Source organism: Rhinopithecus roxellana, chromosome 10 (assembly GCF_007565055.1).
Source record: "Rhinopithecus roxellana isolate Shanxi Qingling chromosome 10, ASM756505v1, whole genome shotgun sequence".
NCBI classification, from domain to species: domain Eukaryota; kingdom Metazoa; phylum Chordata; class Mammalia; order Primates; family Cercopithecidae; genus Rhinopithecus; species Rhinopithecus roxellana.
Genome location: NC_044558.1, coordinates 13514065 through 13530956, shown reverse-complemented (window position 1 = coordinate 13530956; position 16892 = coordinate 13514065). Strand labels below are relative to the sequence as shown.

At 42.9% G+C, this 16892-nt stretch overlaps 1 protein-coding gene across 2 annotated transcripts in view; it reads left to right on the top strand.

Moving 5' to 3' along the window:
• The first annotated feature begins 290 nt into the window (after positions 1-290).
• DUSP16 (dual specificity phosphatase 16) overlaps positions 291-16892 on the top strand; it is a 101710-nt gene continuing 85108 nt past the window's right edge. The window contains exon 1 of one of the 2 annotated variants that reach the window (XM_010371002.2): positions 291-1039. The gene's annotated coding sequence lies outside the window, so the exon portion shown is untranslated. Of the gene's footprint in view, positions 1040-1997; positions 2149-16892 lie in introns of those variants that run through there. The other variant, XM_010371003.2, reaches the window with a different exon arrangement.

The following is a 16892-nucleotide window of genomic DNA, read 5'->3' as shown; positions in this document are numbered from 1 at the left end:
GTCAGGCTTTTTACCGAGCGATTGTAATTCTCTCAAATCAGTGTTTGCGTTTTTTGATGTTGGTGAGGCAACTGGAAACAGCTCAAAAAGGAGGGAAAGGTTCTGCGTCTGGGTGAGGAGAAAACCCTCCGATACCTGTTGGGGCGCAGCACTGGAGGGGGTCGGGGCAGCGAGCCCGGGGGGCGGCGGGCGCGCGGGCGCAAAAGGAGGAGGAGGAGGGGTAGGAGGCCGCGGGGCCGCCTCCTCCGGCAGCTCCGGCTCCTCCCAGCGGCGCCCGCGGAACCTGCCTCAGAGTCGCCGGACTCTGGAAGGGAACATGACCTGACCCCTCCCCGAGCGGCCGGAACGAGGCGCGGAGCCGCGCTCCGGCCTCGGGCGGCCGCGGGATGGGCGGGCGCGCGGCCCCGCCCGGCGCCCACCGCCCTGCCCTCGCCTGTCTCCTCCTTTCCCCGGGGCTCCGCTGAGTTCATTCACTGGGATTGGTTTCAAGTGACGCCATCTCTTTATTTTTAAACCAATGACCTCATCCGCGCTTGAAGTTTCCTGACCAGCGACTCTTTCTCTTTCCCCCAACCCCCCACCCCACCCCCCCGCCTTTCCCCCTCTTTCTATCTATCAGTGTTCGGGGGGCTTTAATCACTTTTTGAACGATTATTACCACCTCTCCCTCCCCTCAGCCCCCGCTTTCACAACGCGACCCCCCACCTTCACCTCCCTAAGTTCTTCATCTCCTTCGACATTTTTTTTTTGAAGGCTGATTGGGGGGGAGGGTGGAAGAGAAAGAGTGAAGAAAAGTTGCGAGCGTCTCCTCTCTTCCTAAGCCTCCCGCCCCCACCCACCCCTCAGAGAAGGAGAAGATAATATAGTGAAAAGAAGAGGAGGAGGAGAGCGACGGGACGGGACGCGAGCGGGAGCGCAGCCGCCCTCTCGGCTCCGCGGCGGCGCCTCGCAAGCCCGGGAGGCGAGGGGGGCCCGAGGGGAGACGCCGTGACAACTTTCGTTTCCCTCTGAGGGAATTGGGAGGTCGGCGGCCCCAAAAGTAAGTGGCTTTGGTGGGCCGCGCTGGGTGTGCGGGCGGGAGGGTCCGGGGCCCGGGGCGCCCTGCCGCCCGGCCGCATGGACGCTCCGCAGCGCGCCCCGACTCCCGGTGCGGGGAGCAGCGCTCTGGCCCCGCCGGCTCTGCTTTCCCGGGCGTACCGGCCACCCTTTCGGGAGGCGGCGTGGGGGCAACCGCGGCCGGGGGCCGCAGGAGCGTTTGAAGCGCGGGTGTAGGCCTGGCTGGAGGCTGGCCCGAGCGGGAAGGGGGCGTGCGGCTGGGCGCGGGGTCGCAGTGGGTGCGCTCCCGGCCGCTGCGCTGCGAGCGGGCTTGGACCGGGCCCCGCCGAGAGAAGCTGCCGCCGCGGGACGCGGCACCTTCGCGGGCAAAGCTGCTCACTTCCAGGCGCGATGTTACACAACACGCCTGCCAAGTGGGGCCCCGGCCTGACTGTTCCCATTATCCCCAGTTCGCCTTTGGTGTAATCAGCGAGGCCACCTGGGTGGTGACGGTGCTGCTTTCTTCAACCAACCAAAAAAGCCCTCAATTTTCGGACAGGGGCTCGGGTCTTGGCGTTGGGGGGCCCGATGCCTAGTGACTACACTAGCTGCAAAACGTGAGAAATAAAAAAGCCCAGGGTCTGTGTATCACGTGTAGTTTCATGTAATGGAACACCACAGAGGGAAATATCTTAAGATGCTGAGTTTATTTCCTAAAGAATACCAGTAATGAACCAGAGAAAATGCAAGTAGATCTGAAAATGAATGGATACTGCAAAATCCTAAAGAAGTTTAGAAAATATCAGCTGCAAGGATTCTTGGCGTTTTGAAGTCGTGGGTGTCTCAGATTGGAGAAAGCACACCTCTAACCAGCCTGTGATGAATAAGGTGGGGAGGAAAAAAGCCTGTTGCATAATCTCATTTGCCGTGGGGTTTGCTGTGCCGTCCCCTTGAACCAAAGGGAAGTGAGTTAAGATGCAGGGTTTTAAAACTCTGTGAAGTTTTTATTTACCCAGTGCTCTGGCTGCCACTTCTGTTTTAAAAGATTATAAGTAAATAATCTGCTCTTTCAAGTGAACCAAACCTATCAAACCTGTTTAGAAAATAAACCAGGTATGTTTCTTTCTCTTCTTTCTTTTCCGGGTGTTTGTGTGTGAAATTTACCATCCATGCAAAAGCTTAGGACTAGTGTTTGGGGAACTGAGACTGTCAGAGAAAATGCCTCTTTATGCCGCTCACCTTATGGGGCTGATGGAGAGTCCATGTAAAGGACAACCGTTTCCTCAAAGGATTTTCATCTCCATCAAGAAGATGCTTTTTAAAGTTAAGGTAAAATTGTAAAAGAAGAGATTTCGTACCAACTGAATTAATTACTCTTTAATACTTACTTTTCCTTGAGAATCACATATATTGGTGGATACCACTTGGGAGGCTCGTGGAGTCTATTTGGTGAAGGCAGCAGCTTGGAGAAGTAAGATGAAAAGCAGAATGTATGGCTTTGTGTAGGGATTTTAGTAAAAATGTGAGTAGGCACGGTGAAAGGTTTTTGTTTTTTAAAATTGTGGAATTTACTGAGTTTGAAGACAATGTGGAAAGTTGCATTAAAAATTTTTTTTAATTTGGCTAACATTTGCAATCTTATATAAAAATATAGGCTAAATAACAGCAGCCCAAGAGTTGGATTTTAGGTAAAATAAGTTTTGCATTTATCAAAATTCTACATGGGGGAAAAATTAGAAATGAACTTATTTTGAATTTTGTTAATGTGATGAATAGTGTATTGAAAATAACTCGGTTCAAGTACTATAAATGTACATTCAGATAAAAAATGTGTAAACTGTGGTAATTATTATTATTTTTTAGTATTAACCTCTGCTATATCAGCAACTCAAAGTAAAATATCTCATTTGGCTTGATTATGGTGCCAAATGATCATAGTGCATGATTATGGAGGGGGCTAGGAACAGAACTGCAGAATTATCCAGTTTTGCTCCTTTTTCAATTTAGAATGCCCTGTCCTTTTGTTCAGTTTGGTGATTGTGTGTACCTATAAAATAAAAATAGACATGTAAAATTGGGTGTTGGAGTCTCTTGGGCCAAAAACTTAATGGCAGTAACTGAGAAGGCAGCAAAAGAGGAGATCCTGTTATCCCAGTTCTTTTCCTTTTTCCTACACATTTAAAAATTATTTGTGGGACACTTGGGAGTGGAAGTGAGGCTGAGATGGGAGGGGGGAAGAGTAGGTGTGAGAAGGTTGCAGAGTTTAGGTAGGGATCAGGAGAAGAAGCAGGATTTATGTGTGAGTGTGTTTTGATGCTATTTTCTGTAAATGCCTGTACTGGGAATTTAATTTCATACAGTTTTTAGCATATGGGATTAATATATTGATGAAGCAGACTTATATAGCTGTCCAGTATTAAATTTTTTCAATTTTCTGCTACTCCTAAAATCCTGCTAAATATAATTTGCTAGAATTACCAGTGTAATAATTTATCCTAGAACTCCAAGTTTTCCTAGACAAAAATAGTTTTCTACTTCGTGTTACCTGAACTAAAAATTTCACTGGACATTCAGTGTTTTTTAGAATGCGTTGAGTTCTCAAGTAAAAGGTACTTTAGTTTGAAGAAGTAAATTAATATAGGGTGAACTCATTTGGATCAGAATCCCAAGAAAATAGGGAGATAATTTAGAGGAAGCAAAACAGATTTTATGAAAGATTTCAACAGATGAAAGGGACTAGTTAAAAAGATTTCACAGGAAAAAACCATAGTTGATGCTTGATTGGCTTTAAAAGAAATTTCCTGATCATTTAAAACTGAGATATTCATCATCATAAAAGAAAATCCGAATGTTGGCTTAAACAAAAAACATAATTAGGAAAATAAGTCTTGCCCGAAGCGACATATGATAAATTCCAAAACCAGATGTCAATTTTTTTTTCTGATTTTCTTGTGTTGTAGACAATCTGTTATTTGTATGCATTTCATTATCCTTGATGATCAAGGGTTGGCTGTGTGAAGAGAGGTTCATAAAGGTTGGCTGAATTTAAAGAAGCAGGCTCAGGCTTTTAAGAAGAGGCAGTTCTCCTACACAGATGGAGTGAGACGGGGAGTTAGAATTTTAATCAAATAAATAACTGGAGGAAACAGTGGCTCAAAAGAAGGATGTAAGACAGATTACCTTGGCCTTGGACAGATACAAAGAAATAATAAAAGCTTGCCAGAAGTATGATCAGTAAGGAAGGGAATGGAATACATCTTGTCATGAAAGGAAAGAGGAATAAATGGAAAAATGCCCTCTGATACCTCAGCAACAAGAGAGAGTAATGAAACTTCACGCCCTTCTTGATTGGGGTTAGAAACATCATTATAAGTATTGCCACAAAGGGACAAGATTTTTTATTACTTTAAAAAATTTAGGCCAGGTGTGGTGGCTCATTTCTATAATCCCAACACTTTAAGAGGCTAAGGCAGGAGGCGCACTTGAGCTCAGGTGTTGAGACCAGCCTAGGCAGCATAGACCTTGTTTCCACAGAAAATCAAAAAATTAGCCAGGTATGGTAGTACGCAGCTGTGGTGCCAGCTACTTGGGAGGCTGAAGTGGGAGGATCTCTTGAGCCTGGGAGGTGAAGGCTGCAGTGAGCTATGATCGTACTGCTGCGCTTTAGCTTGGGCAACAGAGCAAGACACTGTATCAAAAAAAAAAAAAAAAAAAAAAACTTGGGGGAGAGTGATTGATAGAGTAAATTATGAGCATTAATTATAATTATGAGAATGTAAAATTTAAAATTGTCAGAAATAAAAATAAAGAGGGATTCACTGTAATATCATGGCCTATTTTGAGTTAATTTTAAAGGGAGGGATACATTAGAAAAAACTGAAATTATTAACTGAATTTCTGGAGTAACTACTGATATGAATCAAGCAAAACATTTGTTAACAGTATGCTGTTTACATGTGCCGAGATGGATGCCAAAAGTTGGGGACACTGGTCCATGTTCTTACGGAGAACAGGATTATAAAAATTTTAAGGGAGATACATATGCAAAGATAAACAATTACCAGACAGCTGGCAAGTGCCAAATTCAGGTACAAAAGAGAAAGAGGGCTCAGGGAGGTAATCTTCATAGAGATTAAATAGAGTTTGACCCTGGTGTTAAAGATTGGTTAACATGCGTATGGAGAAAGGGAAGTGGCGGAGGTCAAAGGCGGAAGGTATTCTTTTTTTTTTTTTTTTTTTTTTTGAGACGGAGTCTCTCTCTGTCACCCAGGCTGGAGTGCAGTGGCCGGATCTCAGCTCACTGCAAGCTCCGCCTCCGGGGTTCACGCCATTCTCCTGCCTCAGCCTCCCGAGTAGCTGGGACCACAGGCGCCCGCCACCTCACCCGGCTAGTTTTTTGTATTTTTTAGTAGAGACGGGGTTTCATCGGGTTAGCCAGGATGGTCTCGATCTCCTGACCTGGTGATCCGCCCGTCTCGGCCTCCCAAAGTGCTGGGATTACAGGCTTGAGCCACCGCGCCCGGCCAAAGCGGAAGGCATTCGTTCACCCATCTCATTCAGCAAATTTATACTGAGCTTCTACGAAGTACTAGATCCTGGCCATACAGTGGAAAATAAGAGAAGGTTTTTGCCCTTACATAACTTACATTCTAGTGGGAGAAGACAGGACAATAAACAAGAAAGACAATAAACAAGTAAACAGTACATTAAAAAAGTAATGTTAAATAGTGGTAAGTAGTAAAGGTAATGATCAGGGTCAATCGTACTTATTCTGTGAATCACTTGCTTTGCCTATGGTAGTCTAATGAATAGTCTTCATGTTATAACTTTTTAATATTCATGTACAGTCCGAATGAATTTGAATAAAATCTACACATTAACCAGCTTTTAAAAAAAGAAACGTGAATTCAAGAAAAAGAAACCCGTGTGACTTTTTTTTCGGTCAAGGCATGGAAACTTAGTTTTTTCGTTTTGTTTTTTTTTTTTTTTGAGATGGAGTGTGTCTTGCTCTGTCACCAGGTTGGAGTGCAATAGCGCCATCTCAGCTCACTGCAACCTCCGCCTCCTGGTTTCAATCGATTCCCCTGCCTCAGCCTCCCGAGTAGCTGGGACTACAGGTGTCTGCCACTGCACCTGGCTAATTTTTTTTTGTATTTTAGTAGAGATGGGGTTTTTACCATGTTGGCCAGGATGGTGTCGATCTCCTGACCTCGTGATCCACCTGTCTTGGCCTCCCAGAGTGCTGGGATTACAGGTGTGAGCCACCACGCGTGGCCAGAAACTTTAGATTTTTTTTTTAATGCCTCATTAATTTATTCATAATTCTTTTGCTGCCATTTGCTAAGAATCTCATGTTTTTTTACAATGAGATTAATATCATTGTTTACTGTTCAGTTAGATTTTTCATGTATTGGGCTATATTCTTAGGTTAGACTCTCTGTTAGGAACAATAATCACAATAGTGTCATAAAGTGAAGCTGAATTCCAGAGATTGTTTTATATGGGAACATACAAAAGAAAAGATGTACAGACAATACATTGTTGGGCTTAATTACCAGTAGGTAAACTAGGGTAAGGGATGACATCTGTTCAGCTCTTGTCCCGATGGCATATTTTTTTCCTGTATTACTACACATAGTAAAAACCTGAAGCAAAAATGTTCCAAAATGGGGAAGTTTTGATCTTTCCTGTGGTTATTTGACTACCAGATTTGTTTTGTTATTGTTTAGAAGATGTCCTTCATAGTGATCAACTAAAAACTGATATTATCAGGAGCTATTTCATGTTTTGGGGCACATTTTGTTCTTCTCAAGTGTTCTTTAAGAAATATGTGCCCTTCACTCTTTTTGCAGTTTTAAATTTAAATTTTTTTTTTTTTTTTTTTTTTTTAAGAGATGGGGTCTGTCTCTGTCACCCAGGCCGAAGTGCAATAGAGCAATCTTAGCTCACTGTAGTCTCAAACTCCTGGGCTCAAGCAGTCTTCCTGCCTCAGCCTCCCAAGTAGCTGAGACCACAGGTGCATGCCACCACACCTGTCTAATTATTATTATTTATTTTTATTATTTTTATAGAGATGGGGTCTCTCTTTGTTGCCCAAGCTGGTCTCAAACTCCTGGCTTTAAGCTGTCCTCCTGCCTTCGTCTCCGAAAGTGCTAGGATTACAGGCACAAGCCACTGTGACCAGCAAAACTTTTTTATAGGTGAAATTGAGGTGAAGGATTTTAAAAAGTGTTGATATTAAGTGTGTCTATAGAACCAAATCCCTCAAGAATTATTCTGTATGCACCTAACCAATTTTCATGTATAAAATACTTGAGATAAACCTATAGGAAACAATTTCAATATAAGGTAGGAAATTCTTTAGTGCTCTCTTGATTTCCTCCTAAACTAAATGCTTGATTTATTTAATTTTTTTCAATTTTTATTTTTTTGAGACATGGTCTTGCTCTGTCACCCAAGCTGGAGTGCAGTGGTGTAATCACAGCTCACTACAGCCCTGACCTTCTCGGTTCAAGGGATCCTCCCACCTCAGCCTCCCAAATAGCTAGGACTATAGGCATGTGCAACCATACCTAGTTAATTTTTTATTTTTTGTAGAGACAGGGTCTTGCTATGTTGCCCAGCTGGTCTTAAAACTCCTGGGCTCAAGCAATTCCTCCTACCTTGGCCTTCCAAACCATTGGGATTACAGATGTGAGCCACCGTGCTTGGCCTTAATTTAGAAAAGAATTACAACTATAAATGCAGTGGGTCTGTGGTATGTGTAATAAAAGTTAGTCTCACTTGTACTCCTCAAAAATATTTGGTTTGGGAAAGACAGAAGAATTCGTTTGTTTTCTTTTTTTTTTTCTTTTTTTTTCTTTCTTTTTTTTTTTTGAGGCGGAGTCTCGCTCTGTCGCCCGGGCTGGAGTGCAGTGGCCGGATCTCAGCTCACTGCAAGTTCCACCTCCCGGGTTTACGCCATTCTCCTCCCGCAGCCTCCCGAGTAGCTGGGACTACAGGCGCCCGCCACCTCGCCCGGCTAGTTTTTGTATTTTTAGTAGAGACGGGGTTTCACCGTGTTAGCCAGGATGGTGTCGATCTCCTGACCTTGTGATCCGCCCGTCTCGGCCTCCCAAAGTGCTGGGATTACAGGCTTGAGCCACCGCGCCCGGCCAATTCGTTTGTTTTAATGTCTGTGTATGTTGGGGTGGTGGGGCAAATTGCATTTATAGAAAAAAGATAAATTGTAATGGTATGGCAAGATAATTAATATTTAATATATCCATAATTTCTCTTAAATAGGGAAAGATGTGTAGAGAAGTATATGCTACTTATTGTGTACATTGTATACTAGTTTTTTAAATATACAATTTATATCCTAGGATAGTAGAGTAAGTAGGCTTTTGATAAATGTTTGCCGAATAATTTGAATCAGTTCTTACCACTGTTGCTTTTTATAGCAGTTCCGTTATATCTCTAGCTTAGAGCACTGTGTTTTGAGCTTTGAGTTGCAGTTTGCCAGGGGTTGACTTACAGTCTTGGGTATGGACTCTTGTTTGAGCAATAGGCTTACTCTAGAACAGGGTCTCTGACCTCACCTCCAGCTTTGACCCTGTGGCTGACCTGACTTCTTCCTTTCCAAAATGATGGGTGGTGGTTTCCAGTCACCTTTTTCAGCTCATAGTGCAACAGCTCCTTCCCTCCCCAAGCAGCTGAGCTGTGTCCTCTTTGGATCACTTCTCAGAATACTAAGGTATATGTATCGCTATGCTGGCTTATTTTGCAGTGGGTTATTTGTTGTTGTTGCTTGTTTTTTGTTGTTGTTGTTTGGTTGGTGGAGAAGAAAATTCCTCGGGAAGATAGTTCTTGACTTGTTTGTAAATTGTACATGGTATATGAAGCATAGTATTATTTCCTCTTCCTTCCTAGCTTTAGTTAAACATCTTGGGTTCACTTGAAAAAGAACTGGTAAGAATGATATTTCGATAACACCCACCAACCAAAAACTAAAAAAGACTTTTTTTTGAGACAGTTGGGAAACTTGAAAATGGAATATATATTAGGTGATAGTTAATAATTACAACTGTAATGTTTTTAGCTATAATAGTGGTATTGTGGTTATATTAAAATATTTTCATGTTTTCAGAATACATAAAGAGGTACTTAGAGGCAAAATAAAATGATGCCTAATACTCGTTTTAAAAAACTTCAGGATGGGCCGGGCGCGGTGGCTCAAGCCTATAATCCCAGCACTTTGGGAGGCCGAGACGGGTGGATCATGAGGTCAGGAGATCGAGACCATCCTGGCTAACCCAGTGAAACCCCGTCTCTACTAAAAAATACAAAAAACTAGCCAGGCCAGGTGGCGGGCTGTAGTCCCAGCTACTCGGGAGGCTGAGGCGGGAGGCTGAGGTGGGAGGCTGAGGCAGGAGAATGGTGTAAACCCGGGAGGCGTAGCTTGCAGTGAGCTGAGATCCGGCCACTGCACTCCAGCCTGGGCGACAGAGCGAGACTCCATCTCAAAAAAAAAAATTTCAGGATGGGCACAAACACACAGAAGTGGGAAATGAATAAGAGTATTGGTAAATTTTTGAAAATTGTCGAAGCTGAGTAATGGGTAAGTTGGGGTTTATTTTCTGCACATTTGTGTATATTTGGAAATGTCCCTAATAATGAGTTAAAATATATAACCAATTATAACTGTAGGGTAAGAAATTAAATGCAATAAAATTATGTTGTTGGGTTGGGTGTGATGGTTCATTCTTATGATCCAGCACTTTGGGAGGCTGAGGTGGGAGGATCACTTGAGGCCAGGAGTTTGAGACCAGCCTAGGTAGCATGGTGAGACTCCATCTCTTTAAAATAAAATAAAATAAAATTATATGCTTGGACATTTGAGCTAATTGGCTACTCAAAAATCTACACTTGGCTGTTTTTTCTTTTGAGACCCAGTCTTACTCTGTCACCCGGTTTGGAGTGCAGTGGCACAATCTCAGCTCACTGCAACCTCTGCCTCCTGGGTTCAAAAGATTCTCTCCTGCCTCAGCCTCCCAAGTAGCTGGGATTACAGGCGTGCGCCACCACGCCAGCTAATTTTTGTATTTTTAGTAGAGATGTGGTTTCACCATGGTGGCCAGGCTGTTCCCGAACTCCTGACTTCAAGTGATCCACCTGTCTTGCCTCTCAAAGTGCTAGGATTACAGGCGTGATCCACTGCTCCTGGCCTGCACTTGGCATTTTCTGTAAGTTCTGTTTCTAGTAATAAACTTTTAAGAATAAGGAAAATTTCGTGACACATCATAAGACACAGGCAGGCATGGTGGCTCATGCTTGTAATCCCAGCACTTGGGGAGGCTGAGGTGGGCGGATCACTTGAGGCCAGCAGTAGACCAGCCTGGGCAACATGGTGAAACCTTGTCTCCACAAAAAATACAAAAAATTGACTGGGTGTGGTGGTGCACACCTGTAGTCCCAGCCACTCATGGGGCTGAAGTGGGAGGATCACCTGAGCCTGGCAGGTCAAGGCTGCAGTGAGCTGTGTTAGCGCCAGTGCACTCCAGCCTGGGCAACAGAGTGAGACCCTGTTTTGAAAACAAGAAAACAAAACATCGTAAGACGTGTTTAAAATGCTTAACTTTGAAATCTTGTAATAATAATGTACCTTTTCATTTATAAGTTGCTTTTACATGTTTTGTCTCTTTTATCCTTAGAAGACATGAGTTATCCATTTTACAGATGAGGAAGCTAAGGCCTTAGAGAGATAACGTAATTTATTGAAATCCTAGAGCAAGTAAGAAGTGGTGCTAGAATTAGAGCCAAGATCTTCTGATTCATATTCAGGTCTCCATTCTCTTATATACATATATGTAAAAGTGCTCTTTTGTTGTGGTACTATAAACCAATGGTTTTCAAACATTTTGGTCTCAGGACACATTTATACTCCTGAAAATTTTTGAGGACTCCAAAAATCTTTTGTTTATATAGACTATATCTATCAATACTTAACATTAGAAATTAAAACTGAAAAATGTTTAAAATATTTATTTAAAAAATAACAAACATTAGGCCAGGCACAGTGGCTCACGCCTGTAATCCCAGCACTTTGGGAGACTGAGATGGGTGGATCTCATGAGGTCAGGAGTTCGAGACCAGCTTGACCAACATGGTAAAACCCCATCTCTACTAAAAATACAAAAATTAGCTGGGTGTGGTGGCAGGCACCTGTAATCCCAGCTACTCAGGAGGCTGAGGCACGAGAATCGCTTGAACCCAGGAGGCAGAGGTTGCAGTGAGCTGAGATTGCACCACTGCATTCCAGCCTGGGCGACAGAGCAAGACTCCGTCTCAAAAAAAAAAAAAAAAAAAAGAAAAGAAAAGAAAAAACAAACATTAGAGGGTTGATTAAAAAAAAAAAAAAAACTTTTATGAAAAAGGTATTCCAACACACACAAAAAAATCTGGTGAGAAACATGGCATTGGTTTATGTTTTGCCATTCTGTTTAGTATATTTCTTTATAGAAGATAGCTGGGTTTGCATAATTGCTCCTGTATTCAGTCTGTTGTGATACATTGTTTCGGTTGATACATGAAGAAAACCTGGCTGCACACAGATACATAGTTGAAGAAGGGTGGGGTATTTTCATAGTCTTTTCATATAATTGTGGATATTTGTGTTACACCAAAACTCAACAATTGGTAAATTCTTTTTTTTTTTGGAGACAGCGTCTTGCTCTATCGCCCAGGCTGGAGTGCAGTGGTGTAATCTCAGCTCACTACAACCTCCGCCTCCCGGGTTCAAGTGATTCTCCTGCCTCAGCCTTGCGAGTAGCTGGGATTGCAGGCACGCACCACCATGCCCAGCTAATTTTTGTATTTTTTTTTAGTAGAGACAGGGTTTCACCATGTTGGCCAGGCTAGTCTCAAACTCCTGACCCCAAGCGATCCGCCTGCCTTGGTCTCCCAAATTTCTGGGATTACAGGCGCTAGCCACCACTCCCAGCCAGATTCTTAAATATTAGTTGCACTGTTGAACCTGAAACCATGTCAGTGAATTTTGCGTACTCTGTAACATTAAAATCTACTGGTCCGTCTTGCACTTTGAATGGATCTTTGACCTGTGTGTGATTTTATAACTGCATACATTGGTCATTCAAAAAATAATGGTTTACTAAGTTGACTGAGAATGGTGGCTTACGCCTGTAATCCCAGCACTTTGGGGGGCCGAGGCAGGTGGATCACGAGGTCAGGAGATCAAGACCAGTCTGGCCAACATGGTGAAACCCTGTCTCTAGTAAAAGTACAAAAATTAGCCGGGTGTGGCAGCACGTACCTGTAGTCCTAGCTATTCGGGAGGCTGAGACAGGAAAATTGCTTGAACCTGGGAGGTGGAGGTTGCAGTGAGCCGAGATCGTGCCACTGCACTCCAGCATAGCTGACAGAGCCAGACTCCATCTCAAAATAATAATAATAATAATAATAATAATAATTAATAATGGTTTATTAAGTTATGCACATCTTTGAAATGTTGGCACATTTGGTTACCCAATATTAAGCAAATCACATTCATTAATATGACCATCAGTCTCATCCAAAAAATCCTTAAGAATTGGAAAGTGGTCAAGATCTTGGTGGTGAATTCAAATTTTCCAAAATTCCGGTTTTCTCTTGAAAGCTCAAGTTACATCATTGGCAATAGATATGACCCTTTTTTGTTGTTGTTGAGAGACAGTCTCGCTCTGTCGCCCAGGCTAGAGTACAGTGGTGTGATCTTGGCTCACTGCAACCTCTGCCTAGCTCAGATTACAGGCATGCGACACCACGCCTGGCTGATTTTTTTTTTTTTTTTTTTTTTTTTTTTTGTATTTTTAGTAGAGATGGGGTTTCGCCGTGTTGGCCAGGCTGGTCTTGAACTCCTGGCCTCAAGTGATCTGCCTGCCTAGGCTTCTCGAAGTGCTGGGGTTACAGGTGTGAGCCATGGTGACCAGCCCAATATTGTCGTTTTTTTTTTTTTTTTAAAGTGACAGGTTCACTTTATTCATTTTAGAGAAAATGTCTGCCAGATACCAAAGTCTGAATAAGTATAAATTGTCTGCTAGTCAAAAAAGCAAAAATGGTGTCCTATGAAAAAAACTTGTAACTCAGACGATTGCATAAATGCTTTTCCCCAAGGTAGTCATTGTACTTAGGTATGCAGCAGAAGTGCTTTATGTGTGCTTCCTATTTCATCATACAGAATATTAAAAAGGCCGAGTTCTCAAGAGTTGACATTTTAAAAATTAATGCTTTTTATTATTTTATCAAGGATTTTTTTTTTTTTTTTTTTTTTTTTTTTTTGAGACGGAGTCTCGCTCTGTCGCCCAGGCTGGAGTGCAGTGGCGCGATCTCGGCTCACTGCAAGCTCCGCCTCTCGGGTTCACGCCATTCTCCTGCCTCAGCCTCCTGAGTAGCTGGGACTACAGGCGCCCGCCACCACGCCCGGCTAATTTTTTGTATTTTTAGTAGAGACGGGGTTTCACCATGGTCTCGATCTCCTGACCTTGTGATCCGCCCGTCTCGGCCTCCCAAAGTGCTGGGATTACAGGCGTGAGCCACCGCGCCCGGCCAAAAATTTTTTTTTTGTCTTTTTTTTTTTTTTTTTTCTCGCTGTATTACCCAGGCAGGTCTCGAACTCCTGGGCTCAAGCTATCCTCCTGCCTCTGCCTCCCTGAGAGCTGGGATTACAGGCGTGAGCCACCGCGCCCGGCTGGATGTTGTTAAGTAAAACTGGCTTTTTTTTTTTTTTTCATTATACTTTAAGTTCTGGGGTACATGTGCAGAATGTGCAGGTTTGTTCCATAGGTATACATATGCCATGGTAGTTTGCTGCACCCATCAACCCATCATCTACATTAGGTATTTCTCCTAATGCTATCCCTCCCCTAGTCCCCCAACCCCCAACAGACCCCAGTGTGTGATGTTCCCCTCCCGGTGTCCATGTGTTCTCATTGTTCAACTTCCACTTATGAGTGAGAACCTGTGGTATATGGTTTTCTGTTCCTGTGTTACTTTGCTGAGAATGATGGGTGAAACTGGGTTTTTAAAAAATGATAGGCAGTGAAGAATATACAAGTACATGTTTTATTAGCTGTCAGAGTGATAGATACATCATTACCACATACCGTGCATCCTTGATTCACTGTTGTACACTCATGAGGGAATGAAAGTGAAGAAGACAGATAGCATCTTCATATTATCAAAAATAGTTTTATAGATCTCTTGAAGGGGTTCCTTTCTCATCTCTGGATCACACTTTGAAAACTGCTGGTGTAAACTAGTAACATGTGCTGACATCTTTTTAGAGCAGGCTGATACACACATTTTTTTTTTTTTTTAGACGGAATCTCACTCTCACCCAGGCTGGACTGCAATGGCATGATCTTGGCTCACTGCAGCTTCCGCCTCCCAGGTTCAAGCGATTCTCTCATCTCAGCCTCCCAAGTAGCTGGGATTACAGGCACCCTCCATCATGCCTAGCTAATTTTTATATTTTTAGTGGAGACAGGGTTTCACCATGTTGGCCAGGCTGGTCTTCAACTCCTAACCTCAGGTGATCCACCTGCCTCAGCCTCCCGAAGTGCCACTGCGCCTGGTCTGATACACGCATGTAAATCAATAAAGTAACATGTCCATCTTAGTTGATGAATTTGTCAGGGAGAAGGGACTATACTAGTGTGTAGGATGAGCCGTGTGGCCTGGAGACCATTATGAGTGGAAGGTCATATAACATCAGAGCATGTTGGATGAAGGGTAGACAGAAGGAAAGAGTCAGTGAGAGCACTTTATAACATAAAAAAGTGAAAATTTGCTCTATTTTTTTTTTTAATTAAAAAGCACTGTGGCCACATATATGCACACATACCTATTCATACTTACTTATATTTGTATTCAAAATCTGGGGTACTGAGTCATTTTTTTTCTTGGATGACAGAATGGGAGAGGTGGTAACATACTTGAGAGGAGAGTGGACTGCCCTTGTCAGTCATTTGTTTCATCCAACTGGGGAGACTGTTCACTGTTTTTTCTTTTTTTCTTTTGGGAAAGCTAAGGGATGGCAGAAGATAAATGAAAGAAGAAATGGTAAGAGAAGAGTGAATGGAGTAGGCATCCGTGATTATGGAAATAGCTATAGGCACAATGAGGCTGTGGACAGAGAGTGGAGCTAAGCATGGAGGGCACGGAGGAAGACTGCAGGGTCAGCTGGGCTCCCCTGTGTGCTGGACCTGGAAGAATGGGGCTGAGGAAGTGCAGGGCTAGGTGCAACAGGAGTCATGGAGATGCACATGTAATTGTAGGATTTCTATCAAAATACGGTTAAAATAACTATAATAGATAGTCTGCCTTTTAATAACTTACCAGTATTCCATTTCTGTTAGTAGAAATTGTGTATTCAGTTATACAGGGGAAAGCAGCAGTGCTACTTTTTCAGTCATCTTGATGACTGGGTTGTATCTCTAATGATGAGGTTGATGGTAAAGAAGGCTAAAGCTAAAATTAGGTTTTGGCTTTTGGGCACTTACTCATATTTCATTGAAAATGAAAGACTAATTGTATTTTTATTTTAATAGGGAAAGATATACATATGTGCATATTGTCTATAATTAAAGTACTCTCAGTACAATGCTCTGAGGAAATGCCCAGGTATTTCATTAAAATACCTCCAGCAATCTCAACCGAAAAACAAACTTAAGTGAATTTTGTGGTAAATGAATGGCTTGTGTGGTTTTAGATGCTGCCAGTGACTGTCTCATTATATGTAGCTAATGTGATGTTAGTTCAAAGAGAGACAGTTATAATGGGGGTGGGGTGGGGGTTTCCAAGTACCAAGTGTTAGGGAGTATGGTATCCACTTGCTTGGAAAAAGTAGTTTTATTGAAGTTTTAAGTTATTGTGAAATCAGTGGAGATTTTTATATGGAAATGACCCTAATTCACTCATTAAAATAAGCTCATTGGCTTTTAAATCTAATAGGCATTTTTCTGGGCAAAAAATACATTATTTAGCCTATAGCCTCCTTGTTATCAGCATGAATAAGTAGTTAGTGACTTTTATGAGTGAGGCTTTAGAAGGGATGCAGTGAAGATGCATATCGCCTTGGTCATCAGGAGCTTATGCTTGTTTTTAGCATTTCTTTATGAATTACTATTCACAGTTTAAACAAAACACGATAAAAGACTCATTTTTATGCCCCAGGGGTTTTTCAACTTGGGGTCCATCACCCTAGTCTCTGCTTTTGTAGGCCAAGAGATAAAGTCATGATTAGAAGTGGAGGACAAGCCACTTGAAATCCCCTGCTGATGATTTCCCCTTTTCTCCATGATTGCAGACCGGCCCTGCTTACTCTAAGAGCAGTGTGTTAGCTGGCTGCTTCTGTGGGATGGTTTGGGAGAAGGAAGATAGTATCCTGGAGCAGTTCTTGACACCTTTAGATTATAAAAGGTTGGGAGGAACACAGCAAGAAAAAATAAGAGATTTATTGCAAAATCTTTCTTTTTTTTCTTTTTCTTTTTCTTTTTGAAACAGAGTCTCACTGTGTCGCCAGGTTGGAGTGCAGTGGCAGATCTCGGCTCACTGCAACCTCTGCCTCCCGGGTTCAAGCGATTCTCTTTCCTCAGCTTCCCGAGTAGCTGGGATTACAGGCGCATGCGAGTAGCCAGGCCCGGCTAATTTTTGTATATTTAATAGAGATGGGGTTTCACCATGTTGGCCAGGCTTGTTTTGAACTCCTTATGTCAGGTGATCCGCCTGCCTTGGCATCTCAAAGTGCTGGGATTACTACAGGCATGAGCCACTGTGCCTGGTCAACACTTGTTTTTCGCTGTACTAATGGGTGTGATGTG